The sequence below is a fragment of the Mustela nivalis genome (assembly GCF_964662115.1).
Source record: "Mustela nivalis genome assembly, chromosome: 8".
NCBI classification, from domain to species: Eukaryota; Metazoa; Chordata; class Mammalia; order Carnivora; family Mustelidae; genus Mustela; species Mustela nivalis.
In genome coordinates this window covers 29,909,667-29,923,676 of record NC_139027.1, presented here as the reverse complement: position 1 = coordinate 29,923,676, position 14,010 = coordinate 29,909,667, and positions in this window count along the sequence as shown.

The window sequence follows — 14,010 nt, the reverse complement described above, 5'->3', positions numbered from 1 at the left end:
ACCCCCCACCCCCCCGCCCAGCCCCTAGTGCCCAGCCCTCCTTTTAGATCATGTGAAGGCCATGGGAGAGGACAGAGCCAATGGTTTGGAGGATGCTTTGCAGGGCGTGATTTCACCTAGACATGCCCAAGAAAGACATGTGTGGGTTTCTTGCCTTTCCAGCAAGGGCTCCTCTCATAGACTGACTCTCCTCTGAAAACAAAAAATGATAGTATATGAACAGTATACATGAGGTAGGCTGAATAATGAATGGCCCACGAAGATATCGGGTCCTCATCCCTAGAACCTGAAAATGTTACATTATCTGGAAAAGGGATCTTTATCCATATGATGAAGTTAAGAGCCTTAAGAGGGGGAGTTATCCTGGATTACCCAGGTGGTCCCTAAGTCCAATCACAATTGTCCTTACAAGAGGGAGATGAAAATGTAACACACAGAAGAGGAGGAAACAATGTGACTACAGAGGGAGAGACTGGGGTGATGTGGCCACAGGTCAAGGAATGCTGGTGGGCCACAGGTCAAGGAAGAGCTGGAAGAAGCAAGGAACGGAGCCGCCTTAGAGCCTCGAGCTTCTGGAGGGAGTGTGATCCTGTCAACAGCTTGACTTCATCCCAGGGATACTGGTTTCAGACTTCCAGTCTTTAGAACTGTGAGAGAATAAGTCTCCATTGTGTAAGCCACCAAGGTGATAATAATTTGTTAGAGCAGCATAGGCAGTGAATGTAATAACCCAAGCACTAGACAGAAGACAGGACAGTGGGGTATATTAAAGCACAGAGCATGCTGTGGACAGAACTGGGTTTCCCCCTAAATGCCATATGCTGAAGGCTTAACCCCCAAGTGGCTGCATTTTAGAAACAGGGCCTTTAATTTTTTTTTAATATTTTATTTATTTATTTGACAGAGACCTCAGAAGTAGGCAGAGAGGCAGGCAGAGAGGAGGGGGGGGGGGTGGGAATCAGGCTCCCTGCTGAGCAGAGAGCTCCATGCAGGGCTTGATCCCAGGGCCCTGAGATCATGACCTGAGCTAAAGGCAGAGGCTTAACCCACTGAGCCACCCAGGCGCCCTGAAATAGGGCCTTTTAGAGATACTTAAGGTTAAATGAGACCATAAGGGTGGGCCCTCGCCTGCTAGGATTGGTGGATTTACAAGGAGAGGAGGAGAGAAAGATCTCCACCCTCCTCACTACCCTTCTCCACTCACATACACAGGTCAAAGGCCATGTGAAGATTCAACAAGAGGGAGTGATCTGCAAGGCAAGGAGAGAGGCCTTCGGAGAAAACAGTCTGACCGGTACCCTGATCTTGGACTTTCAGACTCCAGAACAGAAAATTAATCCCTGTTGTGTAAGCCGCCCATGTGTGGTGTTTGTTGTGGTGGTCCAAGCAGCCCAATGGAGAGTTAACAAAGAAAACTCCCTTCAAGAGGGCTTCTTTGAGAGGTTAAGGACAAACATGACCCCATCTCCCTGGACCTCAGTCTCCACTGTGAGATGAGGATTTTACCCTGATTCAGTGGCACTCTGGCTGGTGTTGAACAAGGGAGAACATTCCAGGCAGGAGAATCAGCAGGAGCAAAACTTTAGCCCTGTGTTATGATTTCCAGAAAGCATCTCCCTATAAGTGCAGGAGAGAAAGCTGCTTTCATGTCTAGATGGGTAACACAGTGTCTAATCAGACCCAGGTGTGATGCCTCGGCCCATGGGGGCCATGGTGGCTACCTTCGGGAGGGTCACTGTCACTCCCAATTGAGTGTTGCCATGTGATGTTAAGTCAAGTGTGTTCTTGGAGATGGAGATGGAGAGAAATAAAGGATTTAAAACGTGTTTTGAGGTTTGTTTCCAGCACCAGACAGTGTTTGATGTGGGCAGGGGCCAGATTATCCCTGTCATCCAGATAACAACAGAAGGGAAGCAGAGAAGACCTTGGAGGGGCCCTCGGTTGTTGATAGGAACATATCCTTCAGTAGCTCTTTGCCTAAGATGTGTTCCGTCCCACACAAATGCAAGCAAATGCAAATAGGCTTTCCCCGTCTGCAGAGGGCAGATCTAGGAAGAGGCCAGAGAACTCACGGAAACCCAGGGGTGCTGTGAGGACTTTGTAGATACCCCCCAGGAAGCTGACTGCCAAAGAGCCAGACTGAGTGCTGGAGGTGGAGCCCCTTGGGCCAGTGCTTCCCACAACATGGTGCACAAAGGAAACGGAACCATTGGAAGAACACCCTGGGGAATGAAAGGACTATTACAACTGAGGCAGGCCCCACCTACCACCACAGGTGCTGCAGGTTCAATGCCTCAGCACCCTGTTAATGCCTGGACACCCAACTGTGGCACTGTGGGAAGTCCCACCCCAGAGAAGTTATCATCTCACTGGCCCCTCTGACTATGCACCCCCAACCCCCGCCCCAAGCTCTTCATTAGACTCCAAGACCTGGGACCCATGTGTGGCACAAGCAGATGAAAGAGAAAGGTGACCCTTGAGAGATATCAAACATGGCGCCAGGTAAGCCCTGACTGCCATGTGGTGATATACCCTTCAAACCCTTCACCTGTAACAGGGAACGGGGAGCCAAGTCAGGACAGGGAACTTAGGAGTTGAGCCCAGTGAGTTGAAGAAAAGATCTAAAGAACAAAAAGCCTTCCATCTGATGATGGAAGAAGCGGTCCTGGGTCTGCTTATGACTGCCCATGGCTGAAATAGCTCATCCATGTCATTGACCACCAGAGAACATGAGGTGGAGAGCATGCTCAGTTCTCACTCTGAAAACCAAACGACACCACTTCAAAACTGTGATCCCTTTCCACAGCCTCAAGATGGTAGTTTATACCCTTGACCCCATTCCTCACCTCAGGTTCAGTGAAGCCACTGTCCTCTGGCTTCCACCACCACGCTCCACCCAAGCTGCCTCAACCTCGTCACCAGTGATCTCTGTTCCTAAAGTCACAGCCATTTCCTATCCCACCTTCCTTCCTTCTCTGCAGCATTTGACTCAACTGGTCCCTTGCTTGTTTTCTCCCCTTCTCCCTCCACTCCTTTCTGGTCCCTCTTCCTTGACCTGCTCTGTTGTCAGAGCCAGTCCTCTCGCTCCACTACAGATCTCAACGGTCAAAACCAGAAATAGACAAGACTGCTTGTGCTCTAAAATCCAGGGTGCTTGTTTGTTATTGCACTGTGTTGAGACATTGACACAATGACTGGAACATTCTGACCCGATAGAAAAGCCCCAATAGCGACAGAATGCCTAGAAACCCACACTTCACATGTCCCTTTGTCTGCTCGAGATCATTAGTTGAACATCTCCTGACATCCCTCCCCCCAACCCACCGAGCGGTCTCAGCCTACTCTATTGCCATTACCCCCCTGAATCTCTCCTGTAAAATTCTAGTGTCTATTTTGTGGGGGGAGAGGTCAGTTGTTAAACGTTGCACCTACCACCTCCCAGGTCTCCTGGCACCTGAAATAAATCTCTCCCTTTCTCTGCTCCAGACCTTCATCTCCTGTGTTATTGGCTTCTCTTGCAACAAGTTTATCTGAGTTTGTTTGGTAACAGCATTGGCGGGTCCATCCAGGAGCTGTGCTTCTGATTTGTCCAGCCTCCTTAGGATTCCCCAGGAGGAGCAGGCATACGTACCAGGGCCACCCAGGGCTCACCATTCCATCCCTGAGTTAGTGGCTGTGACAGATCGATAACATTGTCACTACTGTTCGCCCCGGGGCCGTCCTTGTGCTTCCCTTTATCCCTCTGTTTGGGGCATAGCTTCAGCCCCCAGCCACTTCCTAATGACTCCCAGGTCTGCATCTCCTGCCCAGACTCACCTCTTGGGCACATTCTTGTCTTGAGCAGCTGGATGGCTGGTGGTGTCATTTCCTAGCATGGGAGAAGGCACCATATTGTTGGTGATGGTGAGTTCGGTTTGGAAGACAGTAAATTCAGGGCTCCTGCAGGGCAAACAAGTGGAGGTGTGCAGTGTTCAGTTGGTATTCAGGTGTGAGGCCCAAGACAAGAATGTGGATGTTGACTCCTTCCTACAACCCTCTTCTTCCACTCCCTTCCTATTTCTCACGTCCAACCTCTTTTTGCCATTCCTACGGCCACTAACTTTGTTCAGTTCGTCATCCCTTGCTTCTGTTAGAGCAACAGCTCCTATTTCCCTGTCTTCATACTGAGCCCTGCTAATGGTTTTGTGTTATTTTGCTGGGGATGAGTTTTCAAAATATTTTTTAATATTAAACAAATCTTTTAGACTTCTCTAAATGAATATCTAAACCCCTGAAGTTCTAAGTTAACAACCTTCAGAGACTCCTTCTTACCACACAGAACCCAAACTCCTAAGCAGGCATATAAGGCCCTCCATGAACTCACTATATTAGTGGCAGAACCTGAACATAAAAAAAGCATAGATTTGTGAACAAATTACGCTAATGCTTACCGCCCCCTTCACAACACTTTAATCCAAATATCCAAGGGGGTAAAAATTGGATCTATGCTGCCAACGGTTAGGTTTAGAACTTAAACATCCTTGCTTCTGGGTGGCTTCCTCAGTCAGGACTTCTTCCTTTAAAGTTCAACTTTCTCGGGACACCTGGATGATTCAGTCAGTTAAGCATCTAACTTTTGGTTTCGGCTCAGGTCCTGCTCTCAGAGTCATAAGATCAAACCGCCTGCCAGGCTCTGTGCTCAGCGTGGGGTCTGCTTGCAATTCCTTCCCTGCCCCTCCCCCTCATATGCGCTCTCTCTTTCTCTCTTAAATAAATAAATAAATAAATAAATGTATAGAGTTCAACTTTCTTAAAATTTAGATCCCTTCTCTTTCCTTCCTAGCTTTTGTTGGGATAAATGGCTCTGGGGTCTCCTTATGATTATAGAGAAGCCTCATCTTTCTTCCCTCTCTTAGAAAGTCAAGCCGGAACCAGGTCATGTCCAGGAGACTGCTCTCTCCCTGAGGCCCATCACACTTTTCATAGGCTCTTTCTGCAAGGTTTCCACTGTTTTACAGCTGAGTCCTTCCTCGTAAAAGGATGACACTGTCCTCACATCCGACCCCTAGTCAGGCGCGGGAGTTGTGGTTCCATGAAGGAAAAGATGAAAGAAGGAGTAAATAGATAAGAAGTAGACAACAAAAATTCATGCTCGCCAAAGAATTTTTTAAATAAAATGTAAGATGTAATACCCACAAGAAGTTCAGACTTTTCAGGAGCCTTAGCTAGATGAGAGCCGTGCCATAAATTCTGAAAAATAATTTTTGATAAAAAGAGAACAAGGTATGATGCGTGTCTAATGTATTAAAAGGAGACACCGACTAACAGGACTGAGCCTTTTAAAAGAATATATATACATGCAAGTGTTTCCATGGATCTGGATTGTTTTTCCATATTTACACGTTTTTGTTATCTACCTTATAAAAGAATATAGCCCTACAGAAATTTATTATTGTTTGCTAAAAGAAGACAGAACCATTACAGCAAGCTTTTAAAATGATGTTGGTTTAAAGAAGGGTAAGAAATGTGATTTGGAGCCCGTGGGCACTTACAGTCCTGAACAAGCCTAAACAAACCTTTTTAATCAGCGTTAGTGCTTTATGAAATTTTTAATCTGCCACTTAAGAGACACTAATGCACAAGTTGACAAAAAAGAAAAAAAAAAAAGCTGTCACCTTTACCACACATTATCAAAATGTGCTGAAGCAAATGCATTTCAAGTGCCCTTCCCTGCTGATGCATGAACACATAACAGGACAGGGAGGCAGCAGCAACTGATTTTATTTCCTAATTGGTGGCATCGGCTGTTTCTAGGACAGCCAGATAGTGCCAGGCATAAAGACATATAAATTATAGTAATGTAAAATAAATATAAATAATATTAATATAGTAACATATAATAAATAAAATATAATATTATACTAATGTATAATAAAGACAAATAAATTATAACAACAAGAGAAACAACATGTTAAAATTAATTGTATTGTCTCCTGGTAGAAAGCAAAAATTGGATCTTGGGCTATCCAAGTATTTTTAAGTGCCATGAAATGTGACTTTAGTTCAATAGCTTTCTATCATGAAAAGGTGGACACACAACTATGAATTACACATAGCACCCCTTATCTCCCCCAACGCTGCAGCTGTCAAGAGTCACAGGACACTTGATCCACAGGCAAGGAAAGATTTACAGAGCCGAGTTCTAACCACAGACTGGAGCACACAACAGGGCATCAGAAAGAATTCCCACTTGTGCCATCCTGACATCTTGGCATTCTTGGCATGCTACATATGACCTCACTGTCCTAATGCTAGACCCGAGAATGAGGGAACGTAGCCCTGGACTCTCTTCCCTGTATCAAATAGAAGCCCTTTATTTAATGAGTCTCATAGTTCTGAAAGCAAGAACAAACCCCACAGGAACATGCTGCCTACACATCAAAGCCTTACGTTCATTCATTGTGTGTGCCCACATGACGTGGCGTGTACGGGTAGAGTGTGTGTGAGTGCGTGCATGTGTATGTGTGTGAGAGAGAGAGAAAGAGAGAGAATGGCTGACGGGCTAAGGCAGATGATCAAAGAGACACTGAGAAAGGATGGCAAATTGCTTGCAAAGAAGTCAAAGGATATGTAATATTACAAAGCCCAAGTTGATTTTTGCAAGGGAGACAAGAAAGAGCAACTGAAATGAGCAGAAAACATACAGGGAAACACAAAAGATGTAGGAGAAACTACAAATGAAAATCAAAAGTGACTTCATTGGAAAGAAAATAAGGTGACCCCAAGCAGGACTGTCCCTAGACTGTGTGCCCCTGGGCAACTTTTTTTTCTTTTTTTTTTTTTTTTGTGGAGCTCTTGTCTATGCCAACAATTTGATTTTTAAAATATTGACACATTGGGGGCGCCTGGGTGGCTCAGTGGACTAAAGCCTCTGCCTTCAGCTCAGGTCATGATCCCAGGGGTCCTGGGATCAAGCCCCGCATCGGGTTCTCTGCTCAATGGGGAGCCTTCTTCCCTTCCTCTCTCTCTGCCTGCCTTTTTGTCTACTTGTGATCTCTGTCTGTCAAATAAATAAATAAAAATCTTTAATTAAAAAAAAAAGTATTGACAAATTGATGGATCTTTGTGAGGCATAAGGATTTATCACTGGAGATTCAGGATAATGGGTAGCTTATTACTAATATTTGCTTCTTGTCCCATCAGCGTGTGTGGAGAGTACTCACAGCGCCTGAGCACCTGTGCTTTCCGTCCGGGTACCAGAAGTGTCTATTTGCGTTCTTTATATCATTAAATATGCTCACTTCACCTTCCCCACTCCCCGAGGAAAGGGTCATGACATTGTCATCGTACACACCACGGTTCTTCAGAATATGTATGCACTGCAACAGCCGAGGTCTGCTTGTTTCTGCATTTCCTTCATCCCCTTTATTTCATGCTGATCTACCCACACTCAGGACACCCCATTCATCCTGCCACCCATAAATCCCAGTTTCTAGAAACTCTCAACAGTTCCTTCTGGCTTCGTGGGTGAGGACTATACCCTGGTGGTCTCACCCAGAATATGAAGGGAAACGGGAATGTTAATTTACTTTGTCATCAGGTGAAATTCACAGTTTGAAACTGTATGGAAAAAACATAGAACAGCATGCATTTTTCTAACCTTGTCTTCTCTTGAACTCCTTTGGGTATTCACTGAATTCCTAGAATGTGATTTCTTTCAATGCTGACAGCACCTCCACCTTCCACCTCCGGTTGGGGGGGAAGGGGAGGGAAGGGGCTGTGAGTAGACAAAGAAGCGTGGTCCCGTTGGTGCAAGGAATGTCTGTGTCTCACCAAAATGGCTTAAACTGGATTTCCTGGTCAACACGTCGATTGGCACATAGAGAGGGCACCAATCAGAAAGTTCTGCTGCCGTTGCAGAGCAATAGCTTGAAAGCTGTCAGAAGAGAACGACAGAGCCACCTCTGGAGGACTGCTCAAGGAGGGGTTTGACCATCCTGGTGCCTGTGATGAGAGGTAAGCAGGATAACGCATGTAAACTGCCCCATCTACTGTCCTGGGGTGCTATAGACCAGAGGCCGCCATAGGAGTGAGAGCTGCACATGGTCCCAACATGTGGCTGCTCAAGGGTTGGCAGTGTGCCATGGTACCCCAGAGCCCTGAACTTGTGTCTCCTACCTAAGAGTCATCAAAATCAGTGTGTCTGCACTTGTATGGTGGCTCAATCTTATGAAATTTCAATGAAGAAATACTGGGCTATCCTGGTAGCAATTGCTTGTCAGGCCACCCTCTTGGAATCAGGGCCAGGCCAGAGGTCCCAGAATGATCTTATAGATAGGAGTTCTGGAGCTCTTTGGGGCATCTGGTTGATTCCACATGGTGTGTGGGGAGTAAAGATCAAAGAACATGCCAAAAGGGAGAAATGGGGATCAGAATTCACAAAGATATTGATCCTAAGATCTTGCCTGGATAATACAGTCATCCCAGTTATTCCCAGGTACCTAAAGGGAACTTTGAAAATGTTGATGAAGGCATTCCAGAGCATGAGGGGCCCACAGGTATCGGTCCTGGGACAAACATGCTGGGATTCAAGGGCTGTGCTGATGTCAATGATGACCAGTGACATCTATTAACAACCTGAAGTGTTGTGGAAAAATCTAAGACACGGGGCTAGTTAAACAAAATGTCTAATAAATTGTTTCTAAGTGGTGGAGTCTCATTTGAACCCAAACAGTCTGGCTCTAGGACCTGTGTTCTTTGCTATAGAAATATCTAAAAAGATTATAGACTTAACATTAAGACAGACCTGGATTTGACGTGCCACAACGAAAATACCAGTATGGGACCTTGGGGACGAATGGGGATAATAGGACTTCCTTCACAGGATTGTTTTGCAAGAATCAGCTAACCCGGTCTGTGAAAGACCAGATTATAAATTCCTTCAGCAGTCCATATTGTCTCTGTTGAAACTGCTTGTTCTCCAGCATGAAAGTAGCCATGGTGGATGCATAAGTGAATGGACTGTTGCTGTGTCTCAGTAGAACTCAATACAAACATGGGGGGCTGACTTTGGCCCACACAGGGCTTTCTTTGTCAACTACTTGCTCTGAGTATTAATTGAGATGGTGCCAGTGAACGTTTCATAAAAGTTACCTACACTTAATATTAACATTCAATAAATATGAACTTATTATTATACCAACAAAATGATACATTGTAAACTTGTTACTCTAAGATTCTAGTATGCCTGCCACTTTTTTGTCTCCTTATTTTACAGTTATATTGTATATATATAGTATATATATTGTATACATATTGTGTGTATATATATATACATCTGCCTGCCTCTCTGCCTATTTATGATTTCTCTCTCTCTGCAAAGAAAAAAAAAGAAACCTACAATTTACAAGCACATGTAATGCATCAAAAAACAATATATCTGATATATCTGATAAGGGGTTAATATCCAAAATATATAAAGAACTTCTACAACTGAACACCAAAAAAATTAAATAAATAAAGAATCCAATTAAAACATAGGCAGAGGACCCACATAGACATTTTTTCAAAGAAGACCTACAGTTGGCCAACAGACATATAAAAAGATGCTCCGCATCAATAGTTATCAGGGGAATGCAAACCGAAACCACAATGAGACATCACATTATGCCTGTCAGAATGACTAGAATCAAAAAGAAAAAAAATAACAAGTGTTGGTGAGGATGTGGAGTAAAAGGAAGTCCTGTGCACCATTGGGAATGTGAATTGGTACAGCCACTGTCGAAAACAGTATGGAAAGTTTCTCAAGAAATTAAAAATAGGAATACATTGATCCAGTTATTCCGTTATTGGGTATTTATTCAAAGAAAACAAAAACACCAATTCAAAAAGATATAGGCAGCCCTACGTTCCTTTCAACATTATTTACAATAGCCAAGATATGGAAGCAAACTAAGTGTCTATTGATAGACAAGTGGATAAGGAAAATGTAGTATATACACACAATAGAATATTATGCAACCACAAAAAAGGGATGAGATCATGCATTTGAGACAACATGGATAGACCTAGAAGCTATTATGCTAGGTAAAACAAGTCAAAGACAAATACATATGATTTCATGCACAAGTGGAATCTAAAACAGCCACAAAAAAATGAATAAACAAACAGAAGCACAATCAGACCTATAAATACAGAGAAAAAACTGATGGTTGCCAGATGGGAGGAGGTGGGGGTTGGACAAAATGGGTGAAGGGGAGTTAGAGATACAGGCTTCCAGTTATTGAATAAATAAGTCACAGGAATGAAAGGCACAGCATAGGGAATATGGTTAATGATATTGCAATAATGTCACATGGTGACAGATGGTGAACACAGCATCATGTATTAGCTGTTATATATATGTTGTACACCTGAAACTAATGTAACCCTGTATGTCAATTATTCTCAAACAATTATAAAAAGAAATATATTTCTTATATATTTGATCTTTCCATGGTTCCTGGCTCTGGGTTTCTAAACCCCTGTAATTTTTTAAGTGGTAAGAGCAATAAAGATGTCTTTATATGTTAATGAAGTGACTTTGGGATCCCACCTAAGGATGGAGGCTGGGAGTCAGAAGAAACAACCAAGTGAGTAGAAGTTTGGAACTTTCAGTCCGACCCAGATCTCCAGGGAGAAGACAGGGGCTGGGGAGGAGATCCGGTTCAATCACTAATGGTCAATGGAGGAAGGGATGAAGGGAGACAGATATATGATGAATGCATAATCCGCTTCATCATCATTTATTTGTGATTTCCATGGTCATTTATAGGATCATCTATTTGGAATCTACACAGCCCCTTCCTGCACTTCTTTAATGAACATTAACTTCGGGAGATGATCCCTCCCTCCATTCTGTTCGTGTGGTTTACAATAGCTACCATCAGTGCCCGCTGGTTTTGGAGGTCAGCTCTGGATCCAAGCAATGAGCTGCTTCTGCTGGTCTTATTTCCAGCTGCCTGAAGGACATTTGTCAGAAAGAGTGGAATCACTGAGTAGTGAATAGCACAGGCCAGGGTTGGAAGGACTGAGTCTTCATCCAGTCACCCCCAAAGCCTAGCCACAACCCATCCTCTCCTAATTTGTTTATGAGAGACAATGAATTCCCCCCCTTTGCTTAAGCAAGTTTCAGCTGATCTTGGACTGTGATGACATCACCCTTGGGTGATGTGAATCCTCCCCATCTGGTTTATCCCAAGGGAAACTTTCCCATCTGCCATTCCCCAGATGTGTGGCTTTCGTATCATCAAAAGTAACTTCCAAAGAATGAAGCTCATTTGAGGGCACTTCCTTCATCTGGAGGACCAGATGGAACCAACTAGGTCAAGAAGAGAATTACTTTAAATGACTGGGCATGGTCTTTGCATTTTTTTAAAATAACTAATACAATTGAGAACACTGTGCCCAGTTAGGGAAAAATTTTCTAAAGGAAAACTCCAAGCTCATATCACTGGGCTAAGAGGAATTATGGCTTATTTTATAACAAGTGGCCTGTACTCAGGGTTTTGCAGCAAAACACAATAAAACTAGTAAACACAAAACCTAGTAAAAAAAGAATTCTCAGGTTTTTTTCATTTTTTGCTTTTTGTTTTCTTCCTAGTTCTTCCTAGTTCTTCCCTGGGTTCTTGGGTTCATCACATGGACATTTGCTAAACAAACAGCAGATGTGGGTACATGGCTTCTGGTTGGCCCAATGGTCCCAGTGTTTGTGTGGACAGCCTTATCAAAATACTAATGACCAGGTGACTTAAACAGAAATGTATTTTTCATAGTTCTGGAGCCTAGAAGTTTGAGATCAGGGTGCCAGCAACCTTGGATTCTGATGAGACTCTCTTCCTGGTTTGCCTTCTCACTGTGCTCTCACATGGCCAGGAAAGAGAAAGAGACCAAGCTCTCTGATAGCTTTTTCTAAAAGGGCACTAATCCTGTGATAAGCACCCCAGCCTCATGACAGCATCTACACTGGTTATCTCCCGATGGTCCCACCTCTAAGTACCAACACTTGGAGGTTGGGTTTTGTTTTTGTTTTTTTTTTTTTAATATTTTATTTATTTATTTGACAGAGAGAGATCACAGGTAGGCAGAGGCTGGCAGAGAGAGAGAGAGAGAGAGAGAGAGAGAGAGAGAAGCAGGCTCCCCGCAGAGCAGAGAGCCCGACGCAGGACTCGATCCCAGGACCCTGAGATCACGACCTGAGCCGAAGGCAGCAGCTTAACCCACTGAGCCACCTAGGCGCCCCTGGAGGTTGGGTTTTAACATATGAATCTAATAGAGATACAATTCAACCCATTGTGCCCCCTTAGACTGCTGATTTTTAGAGATTAATCTATTGGTCATTTTAAAAGTTAAGAATTAACTATCAAAATATATTTTCATCTATTATACAGACAACAGAATGAGAGGGATTGAACAGGCCTCTTGGGAGCCAGAGACCTGGGTTCAAGCTTTGCCTAGACTATATATTTAATTAGGTGACTTGAGTTTTTTGAGCCTCAGTTTTCCCTTCTATAAAACTGAGGTTATAAGATGAGATATGAAATATTCTTAACCACTTGAGCCTAAAAGATCTTCTATTGTGAATATCTCTTTAATTTAGTTTAATTTCCCCCCCTCTCCGCCCCACTCAGGGCATCAGTCATTCACATCTTAGTGTGAACTAATCAATCTGTTTGCTTCCTCTGGGATTAGCCCTGAAGAAATAGACATTCTGAAGAGATGGGGCTGGGGATCATTTTGGAAGATGAGGCGTATACAGTAAAAGACGAGACTTTGATGGTGTTGCAAAAGAAGATGAAACTGGACATTTAGGAAATAGGGCAAATTATCTGTCAGTAGTGAGGATAGGCTGGTCAGGAAGAAAGGGTCCCAAAAGGATGCAGGAGAAAAACAAGTAGTCAGCTTCAGGGGTTTCTAAAAATCTGCTGTAGAGAACGGGCTCCTGGCTTCCAAAAGCTCCTTATGCTCCCTTCCTTTCTCCTGTGGCACAAATGCAGGCAGGAATCCCTGTCATGCCTTCTAATAATCAATACACCTGGGGCAGGAGAAGGGAAGCAGAGGGTAGAGGGTACTGTTTGGCTGAGGCCCATCGTCCCTCTGCCACTCCTGATCCAGAAAGTAAGGAAGCCATGCTCAGGGCCAGCTGGAATCTGCCAAGCTCCAAAGCAGATACAGCTGGTCTGGGCTTTTCTGTGAGGCACGATTGTAACTCTCTGCCAGGAAGTCTCTCTGGAAGGCAAAGAAACAGAGACCAGACACCTAACTTCATAAAAACTAACAAGTGTCTAACCCTCCCAGCGGCTTGCTTGTACAGCTGTACCCGTTGCTTGTGACATCTCCTTTAGCTGCCTGCTCGCCAACCCTAATACTCAAGAACACTTTCTCACAAAGGGACAGAGGAAACCCAACACCACCAGGGATTCTTTCCAAAAGGGATTGGAGAGTCCCCTTCCTCTCAAGATTACTTGATCCAACTACATTCGTCTTAGGAATATTCTTCTGTCAGAAACTGTGAATTTCAAATGACAAAACTCTATTTTCTGGAATCTTCCACAATTGTAACTGCCTATTAATTACGTCTGCTTGTCAGCTGGCCCCACACACAGGGATTAAATGTTTAGTCTGCAGTTTGTACAATCATTCTCCTGCTTCATAATTACTCGCTAGAATTACTTAGCTCTGAAAACGTCTCCACAAAGTCTGTGCTATATTATAGTAATGCATTATCAGGTCTGCCTGCATAAGCCTTGCTCAGGGATTGTGCTGAATCTTTAGGCAATACCTGTCCTTTGAGCAAATTCCCAGTTTTACACCTATTTCTCAGCCTCTTCTGTTGAGGGCTATCTGAATGGGTTTTAAGGGCAGCGAGGAGAAGCCTTCTCTGTGTCTACTGCACACACAGAAGAAGTTTCCACACCTGCTGATGCTCCAAAAATACTCACTCCATTTTCTAAACCAGGCCTGTCCAAGTTGGAATAGTCATGAGGTTTGTGG